We start from the raw sequence: 18,595 nt of genomic DNA, 5'->3' as shown, positions 1-18,595 counted from the left end.
GCTCTCTAAATATGTATGATCTATTAGTGTGAAGAAAATAAGCTTTATACGATCTTGTTATGGAAGCAATAAAAGCGACGGACTGCATAATAAAGGTCCATATACAAGTGGCAATATAAAGTGACATTCTTTTGCATTAAGATTTTGTGCATCCAACCAAAAAAGCGCATGACAGCCTCTGCTTCCCTCTGCGAAGGGCCTATATTTTACTTTATGTCTTTTACTTTATGCAAGTCAATATGATCTTCACCTTTCCCTGTTTCATTTTATCCTTTGGCAAGCACCTCGTGTTGGAAAGATCCTAATATATATATATATATATCCAATTGGATGTAAGTTAGCATGAACTATTATTGTTGACATCACCCAAAGGTGAATACTTTGGGAGGCAACACTATAAGCCCCTATCTTTCTTAGTGTCCGATTAAAACTCCATAACCATTAGTATTGCGTGAGTGTTAGCAATTGTAGAAGACTATATGATAGTTGAGTATGTGGAGTTTGCTAAATCAAAGCTCTGACATAGACCCTTCCTGAAAATAAGATGAATTGTAATTGTTTGATGACTAAGAATGAAGTTTGCTAGTTTTCAAGAAAGTTTATGGTCTATGCTTTAACATGTGAATTGCTTGTTACTTGTTCGTGAGAAGTTTTATGAGATGAACTACTATTATGACATATAATCATGCTAGAAAAGGTGATTGAAATTATCATTGATCAAACTTGTGCACCTGCTAGCATTCACACTTCATAAATTCTTTCTTTTATCATTTACCTACTCGAGGACGAGCAGGAATTAAGCTTGGGGATGCTAATATGCCTCCAACGTATCTATAATTTATGAAGCATTCATGCCATATTATTATCTGTTTTGAATGTTTATGGGCTTTATTATACACTTTTATATTACTTTTGGGACTAACCTATTAACCGGAGGCCCAACCCATATTGCTGTTTTATTGCCTGTTTCAGTATTTCGAAGAAAAGGAATATCAATCGGAGTCCAAACAAAATGAAACCTTCGGGAGCGTGATTTTTGGAAAGGATATGATCCGGGAGACTTGGAGTTCAAGCTAGGGAAGGTTCGAGGAAGCCAGGAGATAGGAGGGCGCGCCCTCTGTCTCCTGGGCCCCTCGAGGCTCCCCCGACCGACTTCTTTTGCCTATATAAGTCCACGTACCCTAAAAACATCAAAGACGAAGATAGATCGGGAGTTTCGCTGCCGCAAGCCTCTGTAGCCACCAAAATCCTCTCGGGGGCCCGTTCCGGCACCCTGCCGGAGGGGGAATCCCTCACCGGTGGCCATCTTCATCATCCTGATGCTATCCATGATGAGGAGGGAGTAGTTCACCCTCGGGGCTGAGGGTATGTACCAGTAGCTATGTGTTTGATCTCTCTCTCTCTCTCTCGTGTTCTCTCTATGGAACGATCTTGATGTATCGCAAGCTTTGCTATTATAGTTGGATCTTATGATGTTCCTCCCCCTCTACTCTCTTGTGATGAATTGAGTTTTCCCTTTGAAGTTGTCTTGTCGGATTGAGTCTTTAAGGATTTGAGAACACTTGATGTATGTCTTGCCGTGCTTATCTGTGGTGACAATGGGATATCATGTGATCCACTTGATGTATGTTTTGGTGATCAACTTGTGGGTTCCGCCCATGAACCTATGCATAGGGGTTGGCACACGTTTTCGTCTTGACTCTCCGGTAGAAACTTTGGGGAACTCTTTGAAGTACTTTGTGTTGGTTGGATAGATGAATCTGAGATTGTGTGATGCATATCGTATAATCATGCCCACGGATACTTGAGGTGACAATGGAGTATCTAGGTGACATTAGGGTTTTGGTTGATTTGTGTCTTAAGGTGTTATTCTAGTACGAACTCTTGAATAGATCGATCCGAAAGAATAACTTTGAGGTGGTTTCGTACCCTACCATAATCTCTTTGTTTGTTCTTCTCTATTAGTGGCTTTGGAGTGACTCTTTGTTGCATGTTGAGGGATTGTTATATGATCTATCTATGTTATTATTGTTGAGAGAACTTGCATTAGTGAAAGTATGTACCCTATGCCTTGTTTCCTACCATTGCAATACCGTTTATGCTCACTTTTATCATTAGTTACCTTGTTGTTTTTATATTTTCAGATTACAAAAACCTATATCTATCATCCATATTGCACTTGTATCACCATCTCTTCACCGAACTAGTGCACCTATACAATTTACCATTGTATTGGGTGTGTTGGGGACACAAGAGACTCTTTGTTATTTGGTTGCAGGGTTGTTTGAGAGAGACCATCTTCATCCTACGCCTCCCACGGATTGATAAACCTTAGGTCATCCACTTGAGGGAAATTTGCTACTGTCCTACAAACCTGTGCACTTGCAGGCCCAACAACGTCTACAAGAAGAAGGTTGTGTAGTAGACATCAACGAGGGATGCAAAAGAGCATTAGTTTGATGTACGAACATGGTTAATAGACATATGTAGTATGTATCAAAAACAGGAAGGCATGTCATTATCAAAGGTATAATGTGTAAAGTAAGCATATGCAATTTAACCAAATTGGAAGCAATACAAGCTAGACACCATATGCAACATGCAACCACATTTGACAGCGCAAAGTTAAAGGAAGCACCTGGGATGGTTGTGTGTGGCAATTGAGATCATCAACTGCAGAGCTACATTTACTGTCTCCAACTGCTGACACTGCACCCATTAGAATGCAGAAACACTTAGTGCTTATCGTCGAATTACACTGGAGCAACTTCTGTCTTTTCTTTTCTGCATTCATCAACACTGCGTCAGAGTCTGAAATACCCATGCATAAAAAACAATAGTGTGAGTATGGGTGAAGTGTGTGCGCAATTAGTTCAGTGTAAAGGTAGCAGATAGCAGGTCAGTGAGAAATAAATGACGGGAGACATATGATAGCTCTACAACATGCATGGCACACTAAATTATTACTGGATTATATGAAAATAACAGTCGACTGAAAGCAAATAGGTCAGTCCATTTTTTCCGCACCGTCCGATGTACAAAGAACGGGCACATCGCCTTCATCTACCTCTAGCCAGTCAGTGTTGACGATCTTCCTCGAAACGCCAGTGACCATCGGCCCAGTATTCCTCCCCTGCCTGCACCCTCCCCTCGACCTCACCACACCGCCGTGCTTGGCACCGCCCCCGGCCATCCATTCAAGCCCCACCGACCTCCAGATCGGGCGCAAGCAGCTCCTGCACCCCACACCCCTATGATAGACACCGATGCGCCGCTTCCCCGGGGAACAGGCGGACTAGGAGCTCCGCGCGCCTAAGCGGGTGCTGCTTATTTTAATTGTGGTTCGACTGACCCTGAATTGAAATCCAGGCGGGCTACTGACCTCTAGCAAAGGTGAAATAGTAAAGGGAGGAAACCTTGTGCATTTAGTATCACGAAGAATATGCAGTAAGAAGCGCTCAACTAGTTTCTTTCGTGGGATGAATACGGTGTGAGCAGAGGCGTAAGATTTGCACGAATAAGGGAAGAGGAGTACCTCTTTCTACTGGCAGTGATGTGTCCTCCTTCTATTTTTCCAACGATCTTCTTGTGGTTCGCTGGAAACGAGAAGTTGTGGAGGACGGTGGAGCCTTGGACGAACCCATGGCCAAGTTGTTTAGTGTGGTGCGGTGGCCGCCTATCGGCGGCGGGGAACCAGATCCGAGGCGGCGAACAACGGCGTAGCTGGAACAGCTCCGGTGTGGTGGACGGTTGCGATAGTGGAGCAGCAACAGTGAGGCGCAGAACGGCATGGTCGGAGTGGTTCTGGTACGGCGCACGTCGGCGTCGGTGTCATGGAGGCAGCTCTACCTCGGCTTCAGCTGCTAAGTCCTTGAGGGCATTGTAGTTGCGGTTGCGTTGAACGAAGACGTCGGGGTACCGGCTCTGGCGTGATGGAGGAGAGCGGTGGTGGATTGGCCGCTATAGGGTGGAGGACGGAGGAGGCTGGGGTTTTGCGGCTGGTGGAGAGGGTGTTTTGGCGCCCACGGAGTATGAATGGGGAAACGGAGGGAAGCGGGGAACTAAGGGGGAACAATGTTTTGGTATGATACACACTTGTTTGAAATTTGGGGAAAGTTACAAACTTTGCCCCCATCTAAAATTTCAGACATATTGCGGGTTGGGGGTAGGACAGTAATCTCAGGTGTCCCAAATGTGGGCGGGATAGATTTCGGACGAGCGCATGGGTGTTTAGGCGCCCATGACGTATGACTGCTTCTCGGAGGCGGTTGAGACTGGCGTCTTGGTGAAGTTACAAACCTACCCTGGTTTAGACCTTTGGACATCGGGCCGATAGGCTACACGGGCCAGAGTCAGGACAGTAATTTCCTACCACCAAACATTAGTCTCGCGCGGTTTCGGGTGACCACATGCCTTTTTGGCGCTTCGTTCAATATTTGGGAACAGAAGCATTAACGTTTTTGATTCTCTTGAATTGAACTTTCAGGATTTGTCAAACTTCACAAATCTTTACTCTTGAAAATCCTAAAGCTATGATTATTTTGGAATGGAGGGGGTACATTTGAATATACATTGTACACGAGTATATATTAAAAAATATGTAACTTACCTCAGTTCATGCATGGTTCCAGATATAATCTCCTTGGTTGCAAAAAAAGTTAGATATGCGTATAATATATATAGCATGTTCAAACTCACAACAAAGATTGATGCCCCCTTTTACATATGATTTACAAATGCCATTATCTCGGGTTCAAATAAATGAATGCACTTCCTATGAATTCAAATCTTCGAAACCCCCTTTATGTTGAATTCGACATGTATTCTATTTCGTAGCTAGCAATTTGGAATGTATCCATGCAAGTGACAGATGTATAAAGTGCTTCACACTAACAACATGGAGTGCTAATTAATGTTTATATATGAATTGCAAAAGCATCCATTGCCTGTATTTCAAACCGCTCTCACTCTATGGATCGATAATATGAAATAAACACATGCACATGCTAGAATTCAATAGAGTATGGGTGTCTAATAGACCGATTTTCGTCCATACACAATTTGCAAAATTCATGTTCTCATACAAAAATAATAATGCCATTTATATTTTAATTTAATGCGTAGAACCGCCTTTTACACGTAGATGCACTATGCCTCGGCCCGTTCTCACAAATGCATTATATCTCTCTCTATCTAACGCATAAGTGCACACACTTTATATGCATCGACATTCCTCTTTCACACATGCTCACAATCTATCTCAGGGTGTCGGGGTGTCTCACGCACATGCTCTCTCTGTTTCTCTCTCTCTCTTTCTGACTACTATGTACCACTCTTTTCACTAATCTCAGTTGGAAGACACTATTTCTCTCACATGCATATATACACACACACGGTCTCTGCTAGCCTCTATACGCACATATATGTGCCTACGTGTCTCCCACACGCACATTATCTTTAGGCCTCTCTCGCACACATTGCCCCCCCGACACACCTCTCTCTTAGTAGTTAGCAGATATGATTTCATCATATCATTTGGTATGATATCCCTGGTTGTTAGGTTGGATGGTAATACGAGGCAAAGTTTTAGCCTAGTTCGGACCCTTGCAGTTGAAGAAAGAGCCTACTCCTGGTACTGTATATTAGTGATAGGGGTGTGTACAAAGTACACGTGAATACCAGTCATTGTGCGTGTGTGTATACTATCGACGAACTAGCCCCCAAGCTTCTGTAACATACTAGGGGCCTAGGGTTACAAATCATATGTAGTCGGCTTATCACCAGTGGGGATAGAGTCCTCCGCGACTCTAGTAGCTTCGTGTTGTACGCCGAGTCCTTGGTGCAGGATGGAACCGACCCATGAGTCTTCACGTTGACCCACCACAACTAGAAATGATGTGCCCATGAAAGTGCAACTATCCCTGGGTGGTTTTGGTAATTCCTAACAACATATATCTCATTGAGCTAATGCTATTTCAAGATAAGTATTTCAGGAAAGCTCAATGATTGGCATGGCATGGATGAGAAAAGTGGATCCCTCAAAATGCTAAGGACAAAAGGATTGGCTCAAGCTCAAAGCACAAGACTCTACATTTTCTATTTTAGTGATCCAAGATCACATTGAGTCTATAGGAAAAGCCAATACTATTAAGGAGGGATGAGGTGTTGCTTAATGGCTTTCTTGCTCAAAATGCTTAGTGATATGCTCCAAAGCCCTCAACTACTTTCTCATATCCACATATGACCCAAACCAAAAGTCCAACTCGGCCCCATCGATTCTTTCTATCCGGCGCCACCGAGTTCAGATGTCATAGCCACTGCCACAAACCCTAGTCAAGTCGGTCTTACTGATAGGGATCTCGGTCTCACCGAGATGGGATTGTAATCTCTCTGTTTCCCTTCGTAACATTTCGGTCCAACCGAGATGAGCGATCGGCCCCACCGAGATTGCAATGCAAACTCTCTGTTTCCCTTTCGTAACGTTTTGGTCCAACCGAGATGAGCGAATCGGTCCCACCGAGTTTGCCTGACCAACTCTCTGGTTAGCTTATTACCAAAATTGGCCCCACCGAGTTTGTGTAATTGGTATCACCGAGATTATGTTATGCCCTAACCCTAACCATATCGGACCCACCGAGTTGACATGTCGGTCCCACCGAAAACCCTAATGGTCACATTATTTGCTAAATCGGTCTGACTGGGTTTAACGATTCGGTCCCACCAAGATTGGTAAGTTGTGTGTAATGGTTAGATTTTGTGTGGAGGATATATATACCCCTCCACCCACTCTTCATTCGTGGAGAGAGCCATCAGAACGTGCCTACACTTCCAACATTCATTTTCTGAGAGAGAACCACCTACTCATGTGTTGAGACCAAGAGATTCCATTCCTACCATATGAATCTTGATCTCTAGCCTTCCCCAAGTTGCTTTCCACTCAAATCTTCTTTCCACCAAATCCAAATCATGTGAGAGAGAGTTGAGTGTTGGGGAGACTATAATTTGAAGCACAAGAGCAAGGAGTTCATCATCAACACACCATTTGTTACTTCTTGGAGAGTGGTGTCTCCTATATTGGCTAGGTGTCACTTGGGAGCCTCCGACAAGATTGTGGAGTTGAACCAAGGAGTTTGTAAGGGCAAGGAGATCGCCTACTTCGTGAAGATCTACCCTAGTCAAGTCCTTCGTGGGCAACGACCATGGTGGGATAGACAAGGTTGCTTCTTCATGGACCCTTCGTGGGTGGAGCCCTCCATGGACTCGCACAACTGTTACCCTTCATGGGTTGAAGTCTCCATCAACGTGGATGTACAATAGCACCACCTATCGGAACCACGACAAAAACATCCGTGTCTCCAATTGCGTTTGCCTTCTCAAACTCCTCCCCTTTACCTTCATATGCAATTGTTTTACATTCCGCTGCTATACTCTTAGAATTGCATGTGTAGGTTGATTGCTTGACTTGTGCTAAGTTGCTAAAATCTACCAAGAACTAAAATTGGGAAAAGGCTAGATTTTTATTTGGTCAAGTGGTCTAATCACCCCCCTCTAGACATACTTTCGATCCTACAAGTGGTATCAGAGCTGTGGTCTCTATTTGCTTTGATTTCCATAGTTTTTGGTAGTCATAGCCTTGGTTTCACAACCTAGGAGAGTATGGCGTCTAGCGAGGGAAATTACCACCGTAGAGGTCCTTACTTTGATGGTACCAACTTTGCTAGTTGGAAGCATAAGATGAAAATGCATATTCTTGGACATAACCCCGCCGTTTGGGCTATTGTGTGTATTGGCTTGCAAGGTGAATTCTTTGATGGGAGAGAACCGAACCGTGAAGCTACCGCGAAAGAGTTGAAGATGCTGCAATACAATGCTCAAGCTTGTGATATCCTCTTCAACGGATTGTGCCCCAAAGAATTCAACAAAATCAGCCGTCTTGAGAATGCAAAGTAAATTTGGGATACTTTGATTGACATGCACGAAGGTACCGACTCCGTCAAGGAATCCAAATTGGATGTGCTTGAAAGTCAACTTGACAAGTTCCAAATTAAGGATGGTGAAGGTGTTGCTGAAATGTATTCTAGGCTTGCTCTCATCACAAATGAGATTGCCGGCTTACTAAGTGAAGAGATGACCGACAAATTCATCATCAAGAAGATCCTAAGAGCTTTGGATGGAAAATATGATACCATGTGCACATTGATCCAAATGATGCCCAATTACAAAGATCTCAAGCCAACGGAAGTCATTGGAAGAATTGTTGCTCATGAGATGTCACTCAAGGATAAGGAGGAGCTCCACAACAAGTCAAGTGGTGCTTACAAAGCCTCATGTGAAGCTCCCACATCATCAAGAGAGAAACAAACCTTCAATGAAGAATTGAGCCTAATGGTGAAGAACTTCAACAAGTTTTACAAGAGTAGGAGCAAGGAAAGAAGTTCCAAGTCAAGGTCCTACAATGACAAAAGATCTTCTAGTCGTGAGCGTAATTGCTACAATTGTGGAAGACCCAGACACTATTCCAATGAGTGTACGACACCCTACAAAAGAAGAGAAGATTCTCCAAAAAGAAGAAGTAGAAGAGAAGAATCGCCATCAAGAAAGAGAAGGAGTAGAGATGATTGTTATGAACGAAGAACATCCCGGAGAAGCAAGGATTCGGAAAGGAAGGACAAGTCATCAAGGAGCTACACAAAACGAAGACATCAAGCTCGTGTTGGTGAATGGGTATCCGGCTCCGACTCCGACAATCACTCCGAGAGAAGCTATCACTCCAACTCCGAGTATACTCAAGATGAAGGTGTTGCCGGTCTAGCACTTGTGTCAACCAACTCCTACAACATATTTGATTCACCAAATGAAGGACTTGGAAGATGCTTCATGGCTAAAGGTCCAAAGGTATCACACCCCGAGTATGTTGATTTCAATAGTGATGAAGATGACTTGCTAGGTGATGATGATTTACTTGTTGACAACTCTAGTGATGAATACTATGATGAAACGTCAATTAATCATGCTAATCAAGATAAAACGAATGACAATGATAAGGAGAAGATTGTGCTCCTAACTAAAGAACTAAACACTCTTAAGTTAGATCATGAAACTATCTTAGGAGATCATCGAGAACTTTTAAGGACTCATGAGAAGTTATGCTTTGAAAAGCTCAACCGTGAGCAAGAACATGAGTTTTTAAAAGCAATCAATAATGATCTTCACAAGAAAAGTTCTTCTTACATTGCCAAGCGTTTACTCTTATCTACTTACATGCCTCAAGTCAAGTCTAGTAACAAGAACAAGAAAGATTCTTCCTCTAGTAGTAACAATAATCATGCTAAATCCAATGTTGTTGCTTCTAGTAGTTCTCTTGATTACAGTAATGATTCTCTTAGCCAAGTTACACTTGAGCAAGGAAATAGCTTATTGAAGGGAATTATAGAGAAAGGTGTTTACAAGAGCCTTGCCGGGAGTAAGCAATTCGAGGAAATTGTACGCAAGCAAGGATGGCACCGGAAGAACCAAGGTGTTGGTTTTGAACAAAAGTTCAATGCCAATGGAGTTGAGTGGGAAGAAGATCAATACCCCAAGACGAAGTTTGTTCCTCAACAAGAGAAGTATGATCCTACTTCTTTCAAAGGGACACAAGCTCAAGATGATCTTCCACCACAAGACCACAAGCAAAAAGGCAAGGATAAGCGTCAAGAGGAGATTGATGCATTTGAAGAAGCTCCTAAGGCCTTGGTCAAGTGGGTTCCCAAAACTACATCAAGTTCTACTTCATCGAGTACAACTACAACTCCAAGGATTCCCATCAAGATGATGTGGATCCCGAAGAAGAAGAACTAGAGATTTCTTGAGAGTGACTCCGCCAACATATTTCACTCTTATCATTTTGGCAAAGACAAGTGCAATCAACTTACACATCTTGCACTATTTCAAGGAGTCACAAATCCTCTTGTTGGTAAGACAAGAGACAAGGTAACCTAATGCTTTCATAGACATCATCTTGTGTGTGTGCATCACTCTATGTCTATGGATATCCTTGTTTGTTCCTTGTGGGACTAACCCGTGTAGGTATTGAAAGTGCAACTCACTCCAATGGATTGCTCCAAATGATCTACATCAACATTGAGCATCCACATCTTCAACACCTACATGAAGTCATCATCGACAAAACCCAAGGTTAGTTCATCCCTCTTAGGGGGGATCTCACATCTAGGGGGAGCTTTACTCAAAGAATTGAGCCAAAGCAACTCTAATGGTGTGAACACAACAATGCTTTATGTAAAAGTGGTAACCCCACCTGTGCTTAAACAATGAGTATGACCTATGATCAAATGTTCTCATTTGACTCCTAAGTCAATATACTCATATATAGATGACCTAGTCATCGCCAATTGCTTGATAGATGCTAGAATTGTGTGTGCATGCTTTGTCACATATTTCATTTGCCATTTTATTGGGTGAGCATGTTGGTTGCATATTTTACTCATTCGAGGACATCCACTTGTAGTTTTGATTGTTTGGTTTCTTTTTCTTTTGCCAAGTGGATGGACAAGAATGCCTAAGAACCTTCTCTAGCTATCTATGCTTTTCTTGTCTCAAACTCTATTCATGCTACATCACAAAGTTTGATCAAGTCAGATTCGAACCACTCTATGTGAGGAGCACTTGGAGTCCCCGATTCGTCATAGACTTAAACTTCCAAAACCTCTTTGTGCATTTTGGTCTGACCGATTCACCTTTTCAGTCATACCGAGATCACTAAGTTGATCTAGGTTTTCAATCTCGGTGCAACCGATTTGAACTTTTCGGTCACACCGAGTTGCAATAACTGCTTGCAGTAATGCATCTCGGTGCCACCGAGTTGTTCCACTCGTTCACACCGATAGGGTCAGGCTATATATACCCCCGGGCCAAATTTTGGAATTTTTTCCGAAACTCTTCGCCCGTGCACAGCCTGCTCTGCGTCTTTGGGTCTCCGGATCGTCCTCCTCATCGCCAGCGACCTCCCACCGCTGGTCTCCGCTGCTGTCACCGGGATTCTGCTCCGCCGTTGTCGCTGTAGCAAATCCATCGCCGCATTAGGGTATGGATTTGAACTTTGTGCTACTCTTAACTCCGATTCCTAGCACATTTCATTGCCATGAATCTTGCCATGTTTGAAATCTTCCTATCCAGCAAAACTACTCCTTAGATTAGTCTTGGATTGAAAATTTAGGGTTAGGTTTCCGCCGAATTCATCTCGGACCGACGGAGTTATTGAAATCAGTCTCACCGATTTGGCTTAGGCCATTGCACAAGCGATTTTCGGTCTGACCGAGTTCGATTCTTTGTGAAACCCTAGAAGTCTCGGTGCCACCAAACTGTGACTCAGTCTGACCGAGATCACTAGTTTAGGTTCCAAAAGCTGCTTCGGTATCACCGAGTTTACAAATCGGTAGCTCCGATATGCTTTCTATGGAAAACTAAAACAAAGTTTTTGACTCATTTTTTTGCAAAAACCTCTATGCTTTGTGATGCTCATCTACATCTATTCACAGGGTCTGCTGTCAGAGTTTGCATCATGTCAGATTAGAGTGACAGTCAGAACAAGTCTGAGGAGCAAGTTCATATGAGTGAGGGCACTAGTCCCTCTAGTAGTTATGATGAGGGTAGCAGGAGCACACCCAGCAATTTGCCCAAGGCAGCCACCAGGGCAAGGAAGAAGAAAACCTTAGATTCTGAAGATGAGGACTATGTGGCTGTTGAGGATGAGGCCACTTCTAAGAAGAAGGTGCTGAAGAAGGAATATGGCACAACTGCTACCACAAAGCCAGGTGTGCAAAAGAAGGCACCTACCAGGAGAATTCCCACTTCCAAACCTAGGAAGGTTTCCACTGGTGAAACCATGAAGTTCACCACTGAGTCTGATGATGAAGCTGCTGGCCAAGATAAGAAGAAGAATAAGAAGAGATTCAGAACTACTACTGCCAAAGTACTTGGCAAGCCCTCTATGAGGAGAGACTCTGAAGAAGAAGAGGAAGAGGTTGCTGCACCAGCACCTAAAGCTCAGAAGCTAATGGGAGATGCTATAAGATCAGGGGCTGCTCCATCTAAGCCCAAAGATACTCCCAAGGCTGCTGCTCCTAAGCCCAAGTCTGCACCTAAGAGAAACACCAGGAGTATTCCAGCTGAAGAGAAGAACAAGGCCCAGTGCCTGAAGCTGCTGAAGAAGATGAAGATTCACTTGTCTTGAAAAAGTTGAAGCCCAAGATTCCTGATCATAATAATGCTCATCCAGCTGCAGAAGATATGAAGCTTAGGAACGATGCAGGTCTGAGACTGTTGAGACAGACTGATCCCTACGCTGTCAGAAGAAGAACTACAGTGGACTACTAGTTCCACACTAAGGAACAACAAGATTTCTATGAGACAATGTTGCTTGACAAGAAGCCCATAGTATGTGACATGAGATGGGTTGACTGGGAGTATATCAGGAAGAATGAAGAGCACTATCCAGGAGTGTATGACAGCTTCAATGCTTGTGGAGTAGATGACTTTGTTGGCTAGAAGCTCACAAAGTGGAATGATGAGCTTATTATGCAGTTTTACTCCACAGCTCATTTCTACCCAGATGGGAAGATAGTCCGGATGTCTGAGGGTACTAGGTACCAATCAACAGTTGAAGAATGGTCTGAGTTGATAAATGCTCCAAAAGAGAATGAGGATGACTTGGATGTCTGTGCCAACAAGAAGAAAGACCACAACTCTATGGCTCACATGTACAGAGAGATCCCAGATGCTGCACTAGAGACACATAAGTTTGGATCTATACATTACCTGTTGTCAGGATTGCCTACTATCAACTCGATCTTAAGGCACACTTTGCTGCCCAAGTCAGGTGATCACAAGATGATAAGAGGCCATGCAATCAACTTGCTGCATATATTTGATGTGCCTCAGAAATTCAAATTCATGAGCCTGATTGGGGAAACAATCAAAAGGACTGCTGCTGATCAGAAGAGGAGTTGTGGGTATGCCCCACACATTCAGGAGCACATAAACTCCAAGATGGGCACTGGCACATATCTTTTGGACAAGGAGTACCTGCCCATCTACCCTGATTTCGAGGACAACACCATTGTGATGGATGAAAATGAACCATCATCTATGCAAGCACAAGAGAAGAAAGAGAAAGCAAGGGCTGAGAAAGCTGCAAAGATGCCAACTGCTGAAGAGGCATCTCAGATTTTCCTGAAGAGCAAGAAAGATCAGCTTGGCTACTTGATTGCCTCCACCTTGAGGATAGAGAAGGGCTTGGCCACCCTGACTCAAAACCAGGAGAGCTTGGAGAGAATCATAGAGCAGAAGTTGTATGCTCTTGATGTCAAAGTTACTGAGATCCAAACTGCAATTGAGCAACTTCGGGAGGATGTGGAGGAGAAGAAGGGAAAGTCTACTACTGATGCTTTTGCTAGAGTGCCCAAAGGACAGATATCTGCTGCAGTGCTTGTTCCAGACACCAGAGCTACATATGCACCAGCTACAACTTCAGTGCCTCTAGCTCCAGTAGCCACTCCACCAGCTCCAGCTACATCAACAGAAGCCTTCGTCCTCGGAGCCATCTCTACACCATCACATGAAGACCAAGCCTGAGAGTCGTTTAGCACTATGCATTTTTGTGAACTTTTTGGTAACTTGTTGCCAAAGGGGAGAAAAATGTATAGATCATAGGCTTCAAGAGAGAGAGTTGCTTTTGATCTCTCTTGTTTTTTTGGTGGTTGAACTTCGTTATTTGTGTGTTTGCTTGATACATTATGCTTTTGTGAGATACTTGGATGATCATGTGTTTGATCATATGCTATGCTACATTAATGCTTGTTGATATTATCTATTATATTCTCATATGATCATTCACTTTGCTTGGTTATGAGTGCATGTGTTTAATTATTATCATTTTGAGTGCTCCACCAAGATGTATGTGACATGGAAGAGTAACCCATGATCCTAACTCATTGTGCATTTGCAGTCCAAAGCAAATTTTAAATAATGCAAAAATTTAGGGGGAGCTCTTACTTTTCACATACTTCTCAAAGCGAAAATGTTTTTCAATCTTATTATTATTTGTCGAAGCTTTGATCTATATGTTGTCATCAATTACCAAAAAGGGGGAGATTGAAAGTGCAACTATCCCTGGGTGGTTTTGGTAATTCCTAACAACATATATCTCATTGAGCTAATGCTATTTCAAGATAAGTATTTTAGGAAAGCTCAATGATTGGCATGGCATGGATGAGAAAAGTGGATCCCTCAAAATGCTAAGGACAAAAGGATTGGCTCAAGCTCAAAGCACAAGACTCTACATTTTCTATTTTAGTGATCCAAGATCACATTTAGTCTATAGGAAAAGCCAATATTATCAAGGAGGGATGAGGTGTTGCTTAATGGCTTTCTTGCTCCAAATGTTTAGTGATATGCTCCAAAGCCCTCAACTACTTTCTCATATCCACATATGACCCAAACCAAAAGTCCAACTCGGCCCCACCGATTCTTTCTATCCGGCGCCACCGAGTTCAGATGTCATAGCCACTGCCACAAACCCTAGTCAAGTCGGGCTCACTGATAGGGATCTCGGTCTCACCGAGATGGGATTGTAATCTCTATGTTTCCCTTCGTAACGTTTCGGTCCAACCGAGATGAGCGATCGGTCCCACCGAGATTGCAATGCAAACTCTCTGTTTCCCTTTCATAACATTTCAGTCCAACCGAGATGAGCGAATCGGTCCTACCGAGTTTGCCTGACCAACTCTCTGGTTAGCTTATTACCAAAATCGGTCCCACCGAGTTTGTGTAATCGATCTCACCGAGATGATGTTATGCCCTAACCCTAACCATATTGGTCCCACCGAGTTGACATGTCGGTCCCACCGAAAACCCCAATGGTCACATTATTTGCTAAATCGGACCGACCGGGTTTAACGATTCGGTCCCACCGAGATTGGTAAGTTGTGTGTAACAGTTAGATTTTGTGTGGAGGCTATATATACCCCTCCACCCACTCTTCATTCATGGAGAGAGCCATCAGAACGTGCCTACACTTCCAGCATTCATTTTCTGAGAGAGAACCACCTACTCATGTGTTGAGACCAAGATATTCCATTCCTACCATATGTATCTTGATCTCTAGCCTTCCCCAAGTTGCTTTCCACTCAAATCTTCTTTCCACCAAATCCAAATCCTGTGAGAGAGAGTTGAGTGTTGGGGAGACTATCATTTGAAGCACAAGATCAAGGAGTTCATCATCAACACGCTATTTGTTACTTCTTGGAGAGTGGTGTCTCCTAGATTGGCTAGGTGTCGCTTGGGAGCCCCCGACAAGATTGTGGCGTTGAACCTAGGAGTTTGTAAGGGCAAGGAAATTGCCTACTTCGTGAAGATCTACCCTAGTGAGGCAAGTCCTTCGTGGGCGACAACCATGGTGGGATAGACAAGGTTGCTTCTTCATGGACCCTTTGTGGGTGGAGCCCTCCGTGGACTCGCGCAGCTGTTACCCTTTGTGGGTTGAAGTCTCCATCAATGTGGATGTATGATAGCACCACCTATTGGAACCACGACAAAAATATCCGTGTCTCCAATTGCGTTTGCCTTCTCAAACTCCTCCCCTTTATCTTCATATGCAATTGTTTTACATTCCGCTGCTATACTCTTAAAATTGCATGTGTAGGTTGATTGCTTGACTTGTGCTAAGTTGCTAAAATCTGCCAAGAACTAAAATTGGGAAAAGGCTAGATTTTTATTTGGTCAAGTAGTCTAATCACCCCCCTCTAGACATACTTTCGATCCTACAACCCACCACACCACACATGCAATCGGCCACTAAGAAAATAAGCATATACAATAGTACACCGATATCTAGCTCATGATACGTCTCCACATTTTGTTGATGACACTTACGGACTTTGCATTTGATGCGTGATCCATATTTTGTTGGCAACAGTTACGGTCATTGTATTTGAAGCGAAAGCACGATATGGTCACTGGACTTCAGAATAAGCTCATCATGGTCACCCCATACATTTTTGTTGGGGAACGTAGTAATTTCAAAAAAAATTCCTACGCACACGCAAGATCATGGTGATGCATAGCAACGAGAGGGGAGAGTGTAATCTACATACCCTTGTAGACCGAAAGCGGAAGCGTTAGCACAACGCGGTTGATGTAGTCGTACGTCTTCACGGCCCGACCGATCAAGCACCGAAACTACGGCACCTCCGAGTTCTAGCACACGTTCAGCTCGACGACGTCCCTCGAACTTCGATCCAGCTGAGTGTCGAGGGAGAGTTTCGTCAGCACGACGGCGTGGTGACGATCTTGATGTTCTACCGTCGCAGGGCTTCGCCTAAGCACCGCTACAATATTATCGAGGAGGACTATGGTGGAGGGGGGCACCGCACACGGCTAATAGATCTCAAGGATCAATTGTTGTTGTGTCTTTGGGGTGCCCCCCTGCCCCCATATATATAGGAGCAAGGGGGGAGGCGGCCGGCCTATGGAGGAGGCGCACCAAGGGGGGAGTCCTACTCCCACCGGGAGTAGGACTCCTCCTTTCCTTGTTGGAGAAGAAAGAGGAGGAGAGGGAGAAGGAAAAGGGGGCTGGCCCCCTTGTCCAATTCGGACCAGAGGGGGGGCGCAGGCCTCCTTCCTTTTGGCCTCTCTCCTCTATTCCCGTATGGCCCAATAAGGCCCATATACTCCCCGGCGAATTCCCGTAACTCTCCGGTACTCCGAAAAATACCCGAATCACTCGGAACCTTTCCGAACTCCGAATATAGTCGTCCAATATATCGATCTTTATGTCTCGACCATTTCGAGACTCCTCGTCATGTCCCCGATCTCATCCGGGACTCCGAACTCCTTCGGTACATCAAAACTCATAAACTCATAATATAACTGTCATCGAAACCTTAAGCGTGCGGACCCTACGGGTTCGAGAACAATGTAGACATGACCTAGAACTATTCTCGGTCAATAACCAATAGCGGAACCTGGATGCTCATATTGGCTCCCACATATTCTACGAAGATCTTTATCGGTCAAACCGCATAACAACATACGTTGTTCCTTTGTCATCGGTATGTTACTTGCCCGAGATTCGATCGTCGGTATCCAATACCTAGTTCAATCTCGTTACTGGCAAGTCTCTTTACTCGTTACGTAATGCATCATTCCGTAACTAACTCATTAGCTACATTGCTTGCAAGGCTTATAGTGATGTGCATTACCGAGAGGGCCCAGAGATACCTCTCCGACAATCGGAGTGACAAAACCTAATCTCGAAATACGCCAACCCAACATGTACCTTTGGAGACACCTGTAGTACTCCTTTATAATCACCCAGTTACGTTGTGACGTTTGGTAGCACCCAAAGTGTTCCTCCGGTAAACGGGAGTTGCATAATCTCATAGTTACAGGAACATGTATAAGTCATGAAGAAAGCAATAGCAACATACTAAACGATCAAGTGCTAGGCTAACGGAATGGGTCATGTCAATCACATCATTCTCCTAATGATGTGATCCCGTTAATCAAATGACAACACATGTCTATGGTTAGGAAACATAACCATCTTTGATTAATGAGCTAGTCAAGTAGAGGCATACTAGTGACGTTATGTTGGTCTATGTATTCACACATGTATTATGTTTCCGGTTAATACAATTCTAGCATGAATAATAAACATTTATCATGATATAAGGAAATAAATAATAACTTTATTATTGCCTCTAGGGCATATTTCCTTCAGTCTCCCACTTGCACTAGAGTCAATAATCTAGTTCACATCGCCATGTGATTTAACACCAATATTCATATCTGTATATGATTAACACCCATAGTTCACATCGTCATGTGACCAACACCCAAAGGGTTTACTAGAGTCAATAATCTAGTTCACAACGCTATGTGATTAACACCCAAAGAGTACTAAGGTGTGATCATGTTTTGCTCGTGAGAGAAGCTTAGTCAACGGGTCTGTCACATTAAGAGCCGTATGTATTTTGCAAATATTCTATGTCTACAATGCTCTGCACGGAGCTACTCTAGTTAATTGCTCCCACTTTCAATATGTATCCAAATTGAGACTTAGAGTCATCTGGATTGGTGTAAAAGCTTGCATCGTTGTAACTTTTTACGATGGGCTCTTTTATCACCTCCATAATCGAGAAACATCTCCTTGTTTCTCTAAGGATAATTTTGACCAATGTCCAGTGATCTACTTCTAGATCACTATTGTACTCCCTTGCCAAACCAGGGCAGAGTATACAATAGGTCTGGTCCATAGCATGCTTTATAGAACCTATGACTGAGGCATAGGGAATGACTTTCATTATCTTTTCTATTTTCTGCCGTGGTCGGGACTTGAGTCTTACTCAATTTCACACCTTTGCAACACAGGCAAGAACTCTTTCTTTGACTGTTCCATTTTGAACTATTTCAAAATCTTGACAAGGTATGTACTTATTGAAAAACTTATCAAGCGTCTTGATCTATCTCAATAGATCTTGATGCTCAATACGTAAGTAGTTTTACTGAGGTCTTTCTTTGAAAAACTCCTTTCAAA

Source organism: Triticum aestivum, chromosome 7B, assembly GCF_018294505.1.
Source record: "Triticum aestivum cultivar Chinese Spring chromosome 7B, IWGSC CS RefSeq v2.1, whole genome shotgun sequence".
NCBI lineage: Eukaryota > Viridiplantae > Streptophyta > Magnoliopsida > Poales > Poaceae > Triticum > Triticum aestivum.
Note: the sequence above shows the minus strand (reverse complement) of the source record.